Source organism: Saccostrea cucullata, unplaced genomic scaffold (assembly GCF_032062105.1).
Source record: "Saccostrea cucullata isolate Sc308-1 unplaced genomic scaffold, CSIRO_AGI_Scuc_v1 ctg1783, whole genome shotgun sequence".
In the NCBI taxonomy this organism is placed as follows: domain Eukaryota; kingdom Metazoa; phylum Mollusca; class Bivalvia; order Ostreida; family Ostreidae; genus Saccostrea; species Saccostrea cuccullata.
The window spans coordinates 334466-349066 of NW_026928505.1; the positions used below are offsets into that span (position 1 = coordinate 334466).

At 32.4% G+C, this 14601-nt stretch overlaps 1 pseudogene; it reads left to right on the forward strand.

The window, feature by feature from the left end:
• The first annotated feature begins 9390 nt into the window (after positions 1-9390).
• On the forward strand, positions 9391-13462 carry LOC134277793 (uncharacterized; annotated as a pseudogene).
• Positions 13463-14601: the final 1139 nt, after the last annotated feature.

Genomic DNA, 14601 nt, shown 5'->3' on the forward strand with positions numbered 1-14601 from the left:
AATTTTCTTAATTTAAGTGGTATCTTGTTTTATGTCTTTCTTTAAATCCTGCGATATTGGAAGAAAATATCCTTGAATTTGGGAGAGTTCTTCCTTGTAAAACACCAACTTTTCAGCAAAGATTGTTTCTAGATCAACAAAGGTATGTCTTTGATGGTTCCCTGTTGTGGCACACTTGGAACACAATGGGGTTCGGCATTCTTTACAGAACATGTCCATATCTTTCATAGAGTGGATCTGGCATTTTTTACATGATGTTGTTTGATACGTTGCTGATAAAGGACTACTTCATGGTTCTTGCTTAATGGGCTTTTGAGATGCTCGTCTCTGCATTTTTTACACAACTTTATGTGACAAATGTTGCAACAGAACTCACAATTTCTTTCACAATCTTCAATGCCACACTCTAGAAAGTGCTGGGCTGTGCGTGGAATACCCAATTTAGATGAAGCCATCTGAAAACATATGAAGATTGCAAACATTTATCCGAGATCAAAAGTCCATAAAACAATGAAAAACAGGAGCATGCAAATGAAGTTTTTTGTATTGAAAATTTAAAGACTACAGGTACTGACGATAAAGTGAAAAAAACACATGGACGAACTTAAATATTACAAAACTTTCTATTGGTTTAAAGATGTATTCGAAATCAACAAATTATCTCGTATTTGTAAAGTATGAAAAACATACATGTACATATTAATAGTATAATGCTAAAAAAAATTAATATGGTGCCCTCTCCAGAATGTTGAAATGGAATGATTTCTAGGTTTTCATTATTTGATTCAGAACATATTTATTTCATTATTATGGAAAAAAGTCGCCCGCGTGGCGCAGTGGTCGGAGCATCTGCTCTAGAGTCGCGAAGTAGGGTGTCAATCCTAACGTCGCCAGTTAGAATCAAACTGTGGGACGTGGAGACCGATCCTTTGGATGAGACATATAAACCGAAGTTCCGTGACGCAGTAGGTGCTAGCACGAAAAAGATCCCTTACTGCTCAATGGCCATTTCGTGCTGAATATAGGAAAAAATTTGCAGCTCTCTATTTATTTATATAATAGTGTTGCATTATGCATGTACTATGCCTAAATAGTAGGCAGGGTTTGACACATGGTGCACGAGCCGGTGTAACGTTGAATATTGACCCGAGTTGAAAATTGACCCGGGGGTCATTTTTCAACGTTGAATATTGAACCGGGGTCATTTTTCAACGTTGAATATTGAGACTAAAAGTCGTTGAATTTATACCCGGGGTCATTTTTCAACAGCTTGATAATTTTTTTTCTTACACCTGATGACGTCAACAAGTTGAAAATTGACCCTGTTGAATATTGACCCCACCTCAAAGTTTGAACATTTTTTTTAGCTGGGAAGTTGTTTAACGGGATTTATTAGTATCACTTTATTAATACATTGTAATTCGTTTTCAATTTTTTCCCTTTTTAAGAATAATAGAAATAAACCTACAGTATCACCCCGTGTATATATGTACATTTTGATCAGTGTACGGTTTCAGTTATCTTTGCAGGGGCGTAGCAACGGGGGGGGGGGGGGGGGCAGGGGGGCTCCCCCCTTTTTTTCTCAACCTCACCTTTACTATAGCAAATGTTAACTGTAAACCTGGTTGGACCCCCAGTTCAAGTGATGTGTCGATAATGAAGTATTAAAATTGGTACTGAAAGTAGTTGACACTGAAAAAAGTTAGCCTCTACCCCCCCACCCACCCACCCACCCCCCTTCACCCACGAAATATAGGATTTTCGACTTTGGGCAACTTTCAATTCCCTTCCCCCTTTTTTTGCTTGTCAACTTTTCAGGTAAGTTAAAAAAAAATTTTCTCCGGCTGCCCCCCCCCCCACTTTCAAAGATGATGCTACGCCACTGCTTCAAGAATGACATCTTTATTTTTGAAAATACTTTCCAAAATCCATGGCATCTATAAAAAAACACTAAAAAACAACGAATAGGTACGAAGGCGTCTGCATGCCATTTTAACAATGTAGAATTTTTTTTAAAAATCGTTTGAACTATATAAGAAAACGTTTGTGCAATTTAATAAATCGTTTGTACAATTTGTTTGTTAAATCATACGATTTATCAAAATAGTTTGTACGTTTTTTTTATAAATCGTTTGAACAATTTAAAAAACCGTTTTTACGATTTAAGAAAACGTTTGTACGATTTATCAAAATAGTTTGTACGATTTAATAAATTGTACAAACTATTTAATAAATTGTACAAAGATTTAATAAACAAATTGTACAAAGATTTAAAAAACAAATTGTACAAACGATTTATTAAATTGTACAAACAATTTGTTAAATCGTACATTTTTTTAAAATCGTTCAAACGATTTTTTAAAAACTTTCTACATTGTTAAAATGGCACGAATACGCCGTCGAACGTTTCCTATTCGATGTCATTAATATTTAAAACAATCGGTTGCTAGTCGCTAATTTTGTCATTCCTATTCGATAATTTTTAGGTTTTTTTAATCGATGATTAATTGGTTTATATGCAATAAAGTTGTTGTTCGAAAACATACTACCATCATTTCTATTCGAAAAAAATACAATTCGTTAAACTTCTCACCTTATAACATAAATTTATCTCTATGATCTCCTATGCGATGTTTTTTAATTCTTTTTCAATAATTGCCATGATTGCATTCTGGGAAATATGACAAATTAAACTAGAATTAGTTGTAAACTCAATTAATTAGGAATGTAAAGTTTAACATTATTATCGAATATAAATCATATTATCACATAGATTGACAAAACAAAATTTTAAAATATTGGAAATAAGGCAGAAGTTTTCTCTCTTCAAGACTTAGAGACTAGAGATCAGCATAAATTAAGCTGTTGCTATTTAATATTAAATAAATGTGTTTCGTTTTATACATTGATGGAGTAAATATAGAGGATTTGGTTATTCAGAATACAAATTTATTTAAATGATTATGTCTTGTATCAATTTTTGACAAAGATATCAAATATGTCTTAATATAAAGTACATGTTGATCCTAATTCAGACTTAAAGTCATTGATACATCTCACCAATTACGGAACATTAAAAGATATTAATACAAAATGTAGTAATTTTTTTCAGAAATCAAGTCATTCTCTGTATTATCTTAATAATGTGATCAAGTTTGAGCCAATCAGAGAGCTTAGAATTAAAGGTGATATCACCTTTCCGTGCTAAATAGATGCTATCACCTATTTGTATAAGTGGTATCACCTATTCGAAAAGGTGATATTACCTATTTGAATTTCTTACAACAGTCATTAATGAATGCTCCCTATAATATATATTATACTACACTGGAACCAAGAAAATTCGGACTACCCAGTTTTCATACATTTTCTACGATTTTTTTTGTTGTATACATGATATATAAGTGAAATAAATTAATTTGTAAGCAAAAAAAAAAAAAAACTACAGCTGTTCGACGGGAAAAGGTGATATCACCCAATTGAATAAGTGATATCACCTTTTCGAATATTCAAATCAAATAAGTGATATCATCTATAGGAAGAGGTGGTATCACTTATTCAAATAGGGGATACTACTTTTGCAGTAAATACCAAAACGGGGCCTCATACCTATGAATTAAATCACAGTAGTGAAAACCCAATCATAAATATGTGTTTTTATGCTGTTGAATTTTGAACCGGTTTCATGATCAAAATTCAACGACCCGGTTCAGTTTTCAACGGATTAGGGTCTAAATTCAACACCTTCGGTATCAATATTCAACGTTGAAAAATGACCCCCGGGTCAATTTTCAACCCGGGTCAAAATTCAACGTTACACCGGAGGCGAGTGCACTATGTGTCAAACCCTGCCTACTATTTAGGCATAGTACATGCATAATGCAACACTATTGTTATTATTATGCTGACTGTTTTAATTATTTATGCGGCAATCCATTTGATTTTTTCCTGAAAATAATGGTGGTAACACAGCGCACTTGCAAAAACTCATTCAAAATCTTCCTGCTAAAATTAGTTGCATGCTTAGTTATTTTGGTTACTAGTATTTTCTCTAAATAAGTCAGAATTTTCTGTCCCAAAGATACTCATCTTTATTTTCTGTTTTGTTAGTAAGACCGATTTGTTTACAGACGTGGATTCTCATTGATAATTTTCTTTTACATCCTTCAATCAAGCGCTATATAAAAAAGCGTTTTAATGACCCCATGATATCAATTCATCTAACGATCTGTATGTAATTAGTTTGAAACTTTGTTGTACACATTTATCTAAGATTCCTTAGAATAAATATAACTGTTTTCAAATAATATTGGTTTATTTTCTCCTTCTTATGTCAATTGTATAAATTAAGTTTATGCATTTAATAAAATTCACCCAGACAGTGATCGTCTCTGTGGCGTAATCGATAAGGCATCGGACTGGCGACCTCGCGGTCGTGAGTTCGATTCCAGGCGTGTGCAGGGAAGAATTCTATTCAGAAAATAAGGCCGTGCACTATTTCGGCATAGTATGCTTACGCTATATAAATCCTTAGACCACTATGCGAGAATAGTAGGGTATGGGTTATAATTAGAGACAAACTGACAGGAAGCATAATAATATGCAATAAGTGATGGCGTCTCCATATGAGTGAGTAATTCTCGAGAGGGACGCTAAACAACATACAATCATATTTTTATGAAAAAGATTGAAATACAGTCGTTTGGCCAGTTCCAAATTTTGACCAGTCCGAATAATAAGTAATTTAAGAGCTCATTATTAATAAGTTCAAGGTACAAAAATAAAATGATACCTTTCAGTAAAAAGGCTTGTTTATAAGTGTTTGAATAATGAGAAGTTTTGATTTTCTGCCATCAGTTTGAGTTCGTTATCGTACTTGAAACAGTCGACATACTTTAGATTGCAACAAATCTGAATCACTTTGACGTATATATCTTCAGAAAACCCTCTGTATGGACGTCAATTGTTCAATTAAAACAAACATTCAGGTATCAAAAGTTCGTTTGATATGTACTCAATCAAATACCTATGCAAAGCTTATATAAAATGAATCATTAGAACACTGGAAGATATCGGAGTATTTTTGTGTTGTCATTATACTTGTTCCGAATACTTATTATAAATATTCGTTTTCCGTTCTTTTTCTCATTGTAGACGTGACTGAAAAGTAAAAAGGGGGTTTATAGTGATGGGTGTTTGTCAATCCATCCATCTGTACGTCCGTTCATCTGTCTGTACATCCGTTTGTCTGATACGCTTTGTGGTACCATTTTTATACGTAACTCCTCTTATAGCATGGAATGAAATTCAATTAGGCTATCACAAAATCTTTATTAATTAGTGCCATAGTGCACCGTATATTTTATTTTTTGATCTGAAACATAATTTGGGCTCCCCGAGAAAAACAAGGACACTGCCGTTCCTTCCAATTGTAAAGGATACCCATCTCTAATTCCCAACTTCTCCTATAATGTACCACTGAAGAAAATCTAATGATACTTTCGCAGATTTTTTTTATTACACATTGCCTTTGTTGACTTTTGTCTTACTTTTTTATCTAACACTTAGTGCGTGTCTCCCAGAGCAAAAAATCATGGACTTGTCAGAATAACATATATACTAGTTAAAATTTCTAAGTCCCAAGGCAAGTTTTTGTTTTACACGACTCTTTTATTGAATTATTTCAACAGTATAATTTAATAAGTATATAGGATAAAAAAGTAGCAATTCATTTTTTTCTTACTTATTTTATTTTATAAAGGTTTTAAGTAAAATAAAGTTATACAGTGAAGGGAAACAAAACTCTCGTAACTACGACCAGCTTGGGCCATTTCAACTTCATTTTTACATTTTTGTTTGGATATACAGCGCATTTTAATCAAACTTTTTTCTGTTTTTCGCTATCAATTAAAGATGGAGACCACATGGAAAACTTGAACTTCATGCTTTTTAACAAAAACGGTCAAGGTTAAGTAATTACACATTCGATTATAATTTTTTTTTGCTTTGGCAGTTAAGTATTGCATATGAAAGGCAAAATTGTAAGCAGCAAGTACATTGATGTTAAGGTTTTAAACTTTTTGAAAAAAATAAAAGTGGGAATTTAGAAATTTTGACAAGTATATAAGGATGGGTATCAGTGCTCACAGTACCTCTAATTTCTCTATATCCTTTGGAAATATCACTTACTTACTGGTAAGCAATTATTATAACTTTTCCAATCCATACCAATATATAATGCGTGGGACGTATATTTTTAATATAGGGTCGAATTGAATTAGAACAGCTAAGGTATTCGGTTTATTCGTGACTTGTTAAATGAGTACCTATCCTAACTTGCTCATTTTTTTAACAACTGTACAATAAAATAACAGCCTACAAATGTTAATTCCTCGAGAAATTACAAAAACCTTTTTAAGTATTATATAGAGCCTGTATCAAAAAATTTTTAATATGTAAAGTAAAATGATATAGATATGTAAGATATATTATTTCTGTATAATTGGATATTTTAATTAGATGCAAATTTAGCAATTAGCCTTGAAAATTAGTATATTTTAAGCAAGATATAATTTAAATTTTTTTCAATTCTTATTAAAGAATCGGAAACAATTTTAGCCTTATTGAATTTTAGCAATCTCCGTACCTCGCTAAAAATGCCAAATTTGATCCTCACTAAAATTCTCCTTATTCAATACAGTATTTTTTAACAAATAAAATAATGACTACCTGTAAGGGTCTCTATCCAACAGACTTTAATTAGAGTGTGGCTGTGAGATGTCAGAACATATGTAAATATTCTGTATGCTTATTCTGGCAAAAGGGACAATAATTTATATCCATCCGGGAACAAAATTCAGGTCTGACGATATGTGTCTTCTGAATGTTGGAAAACACATAACGAGATCTGAATTTTCTTCCCAGATGGTGATAAATTATTACCGTTTGTGCCAGAATAAGCAAACAGAATATTTACATATGTTTTCTACCCCCACTTCAACCCTTTTCCGTGTATGAGGCCACTCAAGCTGATATATGACATTTCAAATCAAACGGAATTAGGTATTTTAAAGCTTATCAATGCTACGTCAAGGTTAGGCCGTTTAATGTACTAAATTCTGATTAAGCTTATAGCTAATTTCGTGTATAAGCAAGATCATGATTAGAATGTTTTTATTAGCTAAACTGAGCTGAAAGCTCGTGTGATTTTTTGGTCCGTCAGTCTGTCTTTTCTCATTTTTGACTTTCTAGAAATACTGATAAACTTATTACAAAGTCTGTTCGGGTAAAGGAAGTTTAAATTTGTTTAAAGTATGGGTCATGCCATCTTCCGAATGGAGATAATTATAAAAATATGGATAGAATGTTCTATTGTTAAAATGATATTGTCCTTCGGACCCGGTTTAAAGATAGAATTCGTTCCGTGTATTCGTAATGTAGCAAAAGAAAGACGGGCGATAACTCGCATAGTGCATTTACTAGGAACAATCTAGAGAGTTCCGAATGTAAACATGGAGGTAATTTGAATCGAGAGAAAAACGTTGAGAAAATTAATTGGATTTTCGTATTTATATGGATTATTTTTTGGGATAAAAGGCATAAGCAATCTCAAAAAGGTTTGTTTTAATTATTTTGGTTGTTATTCCCAGTGCAAATCATTTTATATTCTTCAAATTCGTTTCGGAGCGGATCCGCTCCGGTTTGCTACATTGCAAGTATATGGGACGTATTCTAACTGTGGTGAGGGCTTGTACCGAGACACAGTTAGATTATTCTAACTAATAAAAATAGTGTAAAAATTATTATGTCATCTTTTAACATGTTTAACCCCTGGTTTTCTCTTTATTTTCTGAGATGTATTGATCACTTCTTTTATTTTCATAAAATATCAGAACCAATTGTAAGATATAATATCTTGTTAAAAAGTTTAAATAAACTCAAACTAATAACTGAATGCACTGGTAATCATAGCAATATGGCCCTAAATAAGGCCAAAAACTCAGTCTTGTTACCTGCTACGCGACCGACCCGACTGTTCTTTTTTTTTATCCAAACCTTTTTTTTATTTTAGTTTTTAAAACAAATGGGAATTTTCAGGTTCTCATGTTCCAATACTGACAAATATATATACGAGTATATAATTAAATTGTATTTATGAAAGTCTATATTTAAATAATACAATTTCATATATGTTAGTATTGGAATATGAGAATCTGAAATTCCCATTTGTTTTTAAAAACTAAAATAAAAAAGGGTTTGGATAAAAAACAGTCGGGTCAATCGGGTAGCAGGGAAAAAGACTATGATTTTTGGCCTTATTTGGGGTTATATTGCTATGATTACCCGTGCATTCACTTACTAGTTTGAGTTTATCTTAACTTTTTAAAAAGATATTATACCTTTGAATTGGTTGATATTTTATGAAAATAAAAGAAATGATTAATACATAATCAGAAAATCAGTGGTGCTTGAGGGGAAGAATTTGAAAAGATGACATAATGATTTCAACACTAGTTTCAAAATTATCTCCCCTCGGCAGATGACATGACATATACCTTTGAATAAATTTAAACCCCCTTCACCCAAGCATACTCTGTGATAAGTTTGGTTGATATTGGCCCAGTATTTCTAGAAAGTCAAAAATAACCTTAGACGAATTGTGAGAAAAACCCAGACCTAAAAATAGCATCGAAAATCTTCTAATGAAAACAACCGGTATTATAAAATGTCTTATTTCTTCAGAAGAGATTTTCTGATCCAATTCATCGATAACATGCTCCATTTTTTAATTGGTTTTTCCTTTACGACTGTATAAAATCTCCTTCTTGACATTTATAAGCTCTTTTAAGTTTTCTTTCGAATGTTTCAAAAATTGATAAAATCCATTTATTTTCATAAATTGATAAAATCAAATTATAAATTAATTATGTTTGTCTATTATCCGTTGATTCATATACATTAAAATATCTCAAGTCTTCTCATAGTCCAAATATCATGTATCTTTTTATAGAGATGGAATTGTTCAGTTAAATGAACGGAAACACGTACAGCTTGCCAACCAGTATGGGGAAAATTACGCTAAAAATAATTATTAAAAGAGCTATTGGCATGACGATCGATCTTCTGATTTTTTCATGCATATTAAAAGTTTAAAGTCATTTATAAAACATATATATGAATCGAAAATAGGAGATAGGTTAAACAATGCACTTATATATAGTTGCAAGAATAATTGGAAGATATAAATATATGTAGGTAAAGTACACGTTTTAGGTACGAGTCAGATGATAAAAATAAAACTTCATACACTGTCAAATTTCTATTTATGTATACTTTGTTAACGTAAATCGAAAATAAAAATTCCTGCTCGTACATAGTAGAGTCTTGACCAAAATCTAATGATCAGCACTGTCTTTTCCGACACATTTCATTTTATAAATTAAAACCGGTTAAGAACAGCAGGTAGAAAATGACTGAAACCTCTGTAGCTGGTGTAATAAAACTGGCCCTAAGTCAGGTAAAATATCAAACTTATTTCATATAAATTTCCGCCTTTAAAGTTAACTTTGTGTAAAATATAAAGCACGGGGGGGGGGGGGGTGAATTGATATTCGGCAGGAATATGTCCACACATACAACTATAGTGATGATGGTCTTATTGATTTGTTGCATGAAATATTAACATTCTTTTGATAAGCCAGTATCGAATTCCTGTGACATAGGACATTTTCCAGATACAGTGTATTGTTTTTACATTTGCTTTAAAACATGTTTTATGCGTAAATTTGTTTTGGACAAAAGGAAAATTAAAAAAAAAAAATTATCAAATAAAAAAAGTCTACGTAACAATTGTGGCCTGAAGAAAAAAACTTGCCAAATGTAAAATATTATGATTTTAATGGCTCAAAGTAGATTTATAAAAAACATTTCCTCTCGCTGAATAAAGTTTATTTTAACTCATAAATGCAAAAATATATATATACTATTAGATTTCCATATTAGTTTTAACGATGTTAGTGTCAAATAAACAGAAGATCTAAATATATGTTCTCAACCAATTATTATTTGCGACAGCATTTATTTGCGATTTTTCAGTTCGAAATCAATCCGCAACTATGATTTTTTTTTTTTGCAAAGCAGATTGCGAACTCGTGGAAACCGTATAGCGGGTTATTTTGGCAGGGTGCTAATTTTGGCTTATTTTTTGGCGTTTTGATGATAGCCCGCTTAAATTGTAATTGCTAAAATATTTAAGTACTCTTCTTTGTGTCCATCTGCAAAGAGCTGATACCCTGTTTCCGCTAAAAAAAAAAAATACGCCATAATTATTGGCATACCTTTGAGCAAGCAAAACGCCAAATTTTTACACCCGTTAAGAAAACCCGCTATATGGTATTTCTCATGAACAGAAGTTGATTCACAACATTAAATGAAAAACTAATAATTAAAAAGTTATATAATTTGTGTTACTTGATACATTGAACTATCCTTTACTAATTCTTTAGTACAAGTATGCAGATATCGCAAAGAGGGACGTCATGAACGCAATAAGTGTATATAAAGACCTAAGGCCTGAGCAAGAAAGATTCTGTAAGTTGCACACACCCTCATACACCCACACACACCCTCACTCATACAGAGAGAGAGAGAGAGAGAGAGAGAGAGAGAGAGAGAGAAACTAATCAAAAGTAGTATTTTATCAATTTGTTTTCTTATACATGACACTTGTCTTCTTCTGAAATGATTGCTAGACATGTATATTGAAATGGAAGCGTTTTTACTAATTCCAGATTTTGGAGACGGTACAAAGAAAAATCTGTTGAATTTAAACGGCACTATTCCAGTACAGTACAAAGGTATCTAACTACGACATTTCAAAATTTTATTTGAATTGAAATAGAACACGCGACTTTTTTGCTAAATTTGCAGTACTATCTTTTAATCTTGTCCATGTAATATCAAATATATCTATTTGTCGCATGTTCTGTGAGTTTTAGGTTTTTTTTTAAATCGATTTCTTTTTTAAGGATCCGTCTACAACATCCCTATCATCGTGTGGTTACTGGACACACATCCCTATAACCCACCAATGGTATTTGTTAAACCAACCAGTGATATGTCCTTAAAGGTCAATAAAAATGTGGATTCAAACGGACATGTTGATCTACCATGTCTGAGGGACTGGAGATACGTAAGCAATTATTACAACTACAGGGGTTCACTTCCCACAAAAGATTTGGAAACCTATCGATATTATGAGTTAAGGTTCATTGATACCTTGATAAGAGAAATAACTCTGAATGACATAAATATCTAAGATTCTTTTATAGATTTGCCAAGTTCAAGTGTCTTTTTGTCTTTTTGGCCCCGCAAGCTATGCTATAATTGTTTTGATTAACTTATAAAATACATTTCTTTTGAAAATTCATCATGGTTTAAGTAACATTTCATATGAGTGAGCAGAGGGTCTATGAACCTTAAATTAGAAATTTTTTTATTGAATACAACTTTGACCCTCCTATAAAAAATAAATATAAACGTGTAAATTTTATTTACCTTTCAGCCCTAGTCGGACCTTCTTGGTTTGATACAAATTCTGGTCATAGTGTTTGGGGAGGAACCACCGGTTTATTCCAGGTCTACAGCATCACAACAGACACATCAGGTTCAGACAGAGCAAAATGAACCGCCACGTTATTTAAGCTCTACACCATGGCCAAGTCTCCAGAGGGAACACTTGTCTGCGTGTAGGGAAGGTATAGAAAAGGAAACCCCATACAATCAGGGAGAAAATCAGTTGTCTTCCCTTTTCCAATATTCTCACTTGAAATCTAAATATGATTCAAAACATTTTATATTTTTTTTTACATAACACTACACTCATATATTACGGTTACCTACTCTGGACTAAATGAAATAGATAAAGTCAACAAAAGTACATTACATTTTATATACATATAAAATATTGCTTTTCTTTCAGAAAATGAAAAGCGTTTGATGCGCTTCCTTAAGCTAGTGCGACTTTCCCGAGATGCCCTTCAAAAATTTTTCGATGACGTCTATTCTGAACATGAACTGCAAAACATATTGGCCGACAAAAAACACCTCATTGTGAATGGAGAAAAAAGAATACACAAAGACCAGATACCTGTTCTTTATCCAGGTCAGGGTTAGGGTAATTAAAATACATGTAAGAGGAACTTAGGCCACGACGCTGACCTGAGTCATTTTTATTGCCCTTTTTTTCGACACCTAATTTGAACCAAATTTTCCAATAACCCTCTCCCATCATAAATTGAAAAAAAAATCTAAATGTACACTACCAGGGGATGTGCATTTATTGTCCCCCACCTACGTCCCCCCCTTCCCCCTAAAAATTATTGTTTCAAAATGAATAGATTCTGTTGATTAGCTACTGATATTTCCCTTGTTAATGAGATATAAATGCCTTATTTTTTGGCCATACACATGTAAACCAAAACCTTAACTGAACTGGACTATCACTCTCGTTGTAGAAGGAGGGGAACCTGCTGGTTCTTGTGAGTTCGGTATTTCAACAATGTACATCTTGTTGAGAAATTATGCCGAAAATGTCGAACCTCCAAGCAATGGATGGGGTAAAGAACCTAACATTGGCCAAAATCGAAATGGGGACGATGTAGAGAGAATCCGAATTCATAGAAATTACATGAGTCAGATGATAGAGTTTGAACATGAGATGGATGACTTTAACTTAAAGTGGGAGGACCTTAAACAGGTACAAATACATCTGTTTTCTTCAAATTTTAATGTTAAATAAATAATATCCAATGTCAATCAAACTTGAAGCAACTGCTAAAACAAGTCAAATGCTAGTATACTGGTAAACCCTGGTGTATTCTTGAAAAAAATGTCAAAGAGTAAATTTAAGTGAAAATTGCCTTTCAATTTATACTTTTAAAAGATATTTGAATTGAAAAAGATTTTTGTTGAGTATAAATTATCATTGGTGCCAAGTAATTTTTGTTAACATTGAGATCAATACTGTTTATTAATTAAGCTTCATATGTTCTTCAGGCCATCATAAGATTGAGCAAAGGCACCCTTAGAGGGGAAGTAGCAGCACTTTCAACTTAAACTCCACAAACAGAAAATAGCTACATACTGACATAGACTACTGACCAAAGACCAATCATTCAGCTGATTATGAGAAAGCTTGCCTCAATATATTCCTTATGTTCCATTCTGAGATACTGTAATGGTGAAGGGAAAATAATGAAACATGCATCTGTAAATATATTCATATTTAAAAGGGTTGTGTGGTTGTGACCATTTCTAGGTTATATTGATGTCTTTTAGAAAAAGAGCTTCTTACAAAGATACAGAGAAAGTGATGGTATTTTAAAACTAAACTGTAATGATTTTTTTCTTTGTCAAATGATGGTTGACACTTAAAAATTTCATATCTACAGAATTAAGTTAAATCTGACGGTGTCTCCTTAACACTGGTACTAAGAGACTATTGTATATATATATATATATATATATATATATATATATATATATATATATATATATATATATATATATATATATATATATATATTAGGGATGTCAACGAGTACCCGGTTAACCGGGTACTCGATCGAACGTCCGAGTATCGAATACTAAAATCGGTACTCGGTTACTCGGATGTATATTTTTTAATATTTATAAGCTTATTTATTAATGCATTAAAACATCGGTTTTAAAACGTAAAATTTTCAGTGCACTTGTACATACAGTAATTAGGGTTTCCTACTCCTCTAAATGACCGTTATCGCCTGTGGCAGTGTTTATACAGTAATTACCGAGACCAAGCACCTGCTACCTACCTGGCTTTTCTCACCTTCGACTGTCTTCTACCCTAATGTTTAGTTTGCTCTAATTATTTGTTTTCATTTAACATCGTTTAAGGTCTGTTATGTTTAAATAAATTAGATAATTTTGTCCTCCAGAAGCCGTAAATTCTTGAAGAAAAAGACAGACAATATTGCACGTGCGATTGTTGTTATGGATGCGTTTGGTTACGTGCCAATTAATGCAAATTGTTGAATGCAAAGATTTTAAAAATCTTATGTCCACCGTTGCACCAAACTACAACATACCGTCTCGTCTAGGATCGAAAAGTGTACGAAGATCGTAAATCCGCTCTGTTACAGGAGAACTTGATAATTAAAAGTTGATACTATACATTATCGTAGCTCTGACGACTTGTCACTTGGACGTTAAACGCACCAAAGAGTTACATTACAATAAGGTTTTTTTTTTTTAAACAAAACCACTGTGAACCATTTATGATTTTATTTCTCGTATTTATCTGGTGAATAAATTGAACTTAAAATTTTTTTTAGATTAAATTTCGTCGGGCACAAAGTGGTCATAATTGTTACAACACATTAGTAAACCTCCCATCAGACCATGTGGTTTTATTTCTACAAGAGTTTACAATGTTTTACAGTTATCGATTAACTTGTTCATTTTAATTTAGACTTTTACCGAGTACCCGGGTACTCGATCGGAAAAACGTCTGAGTAACCGAGTATTAAAAATTGACCGATTTGACATCCCTAATATATATAT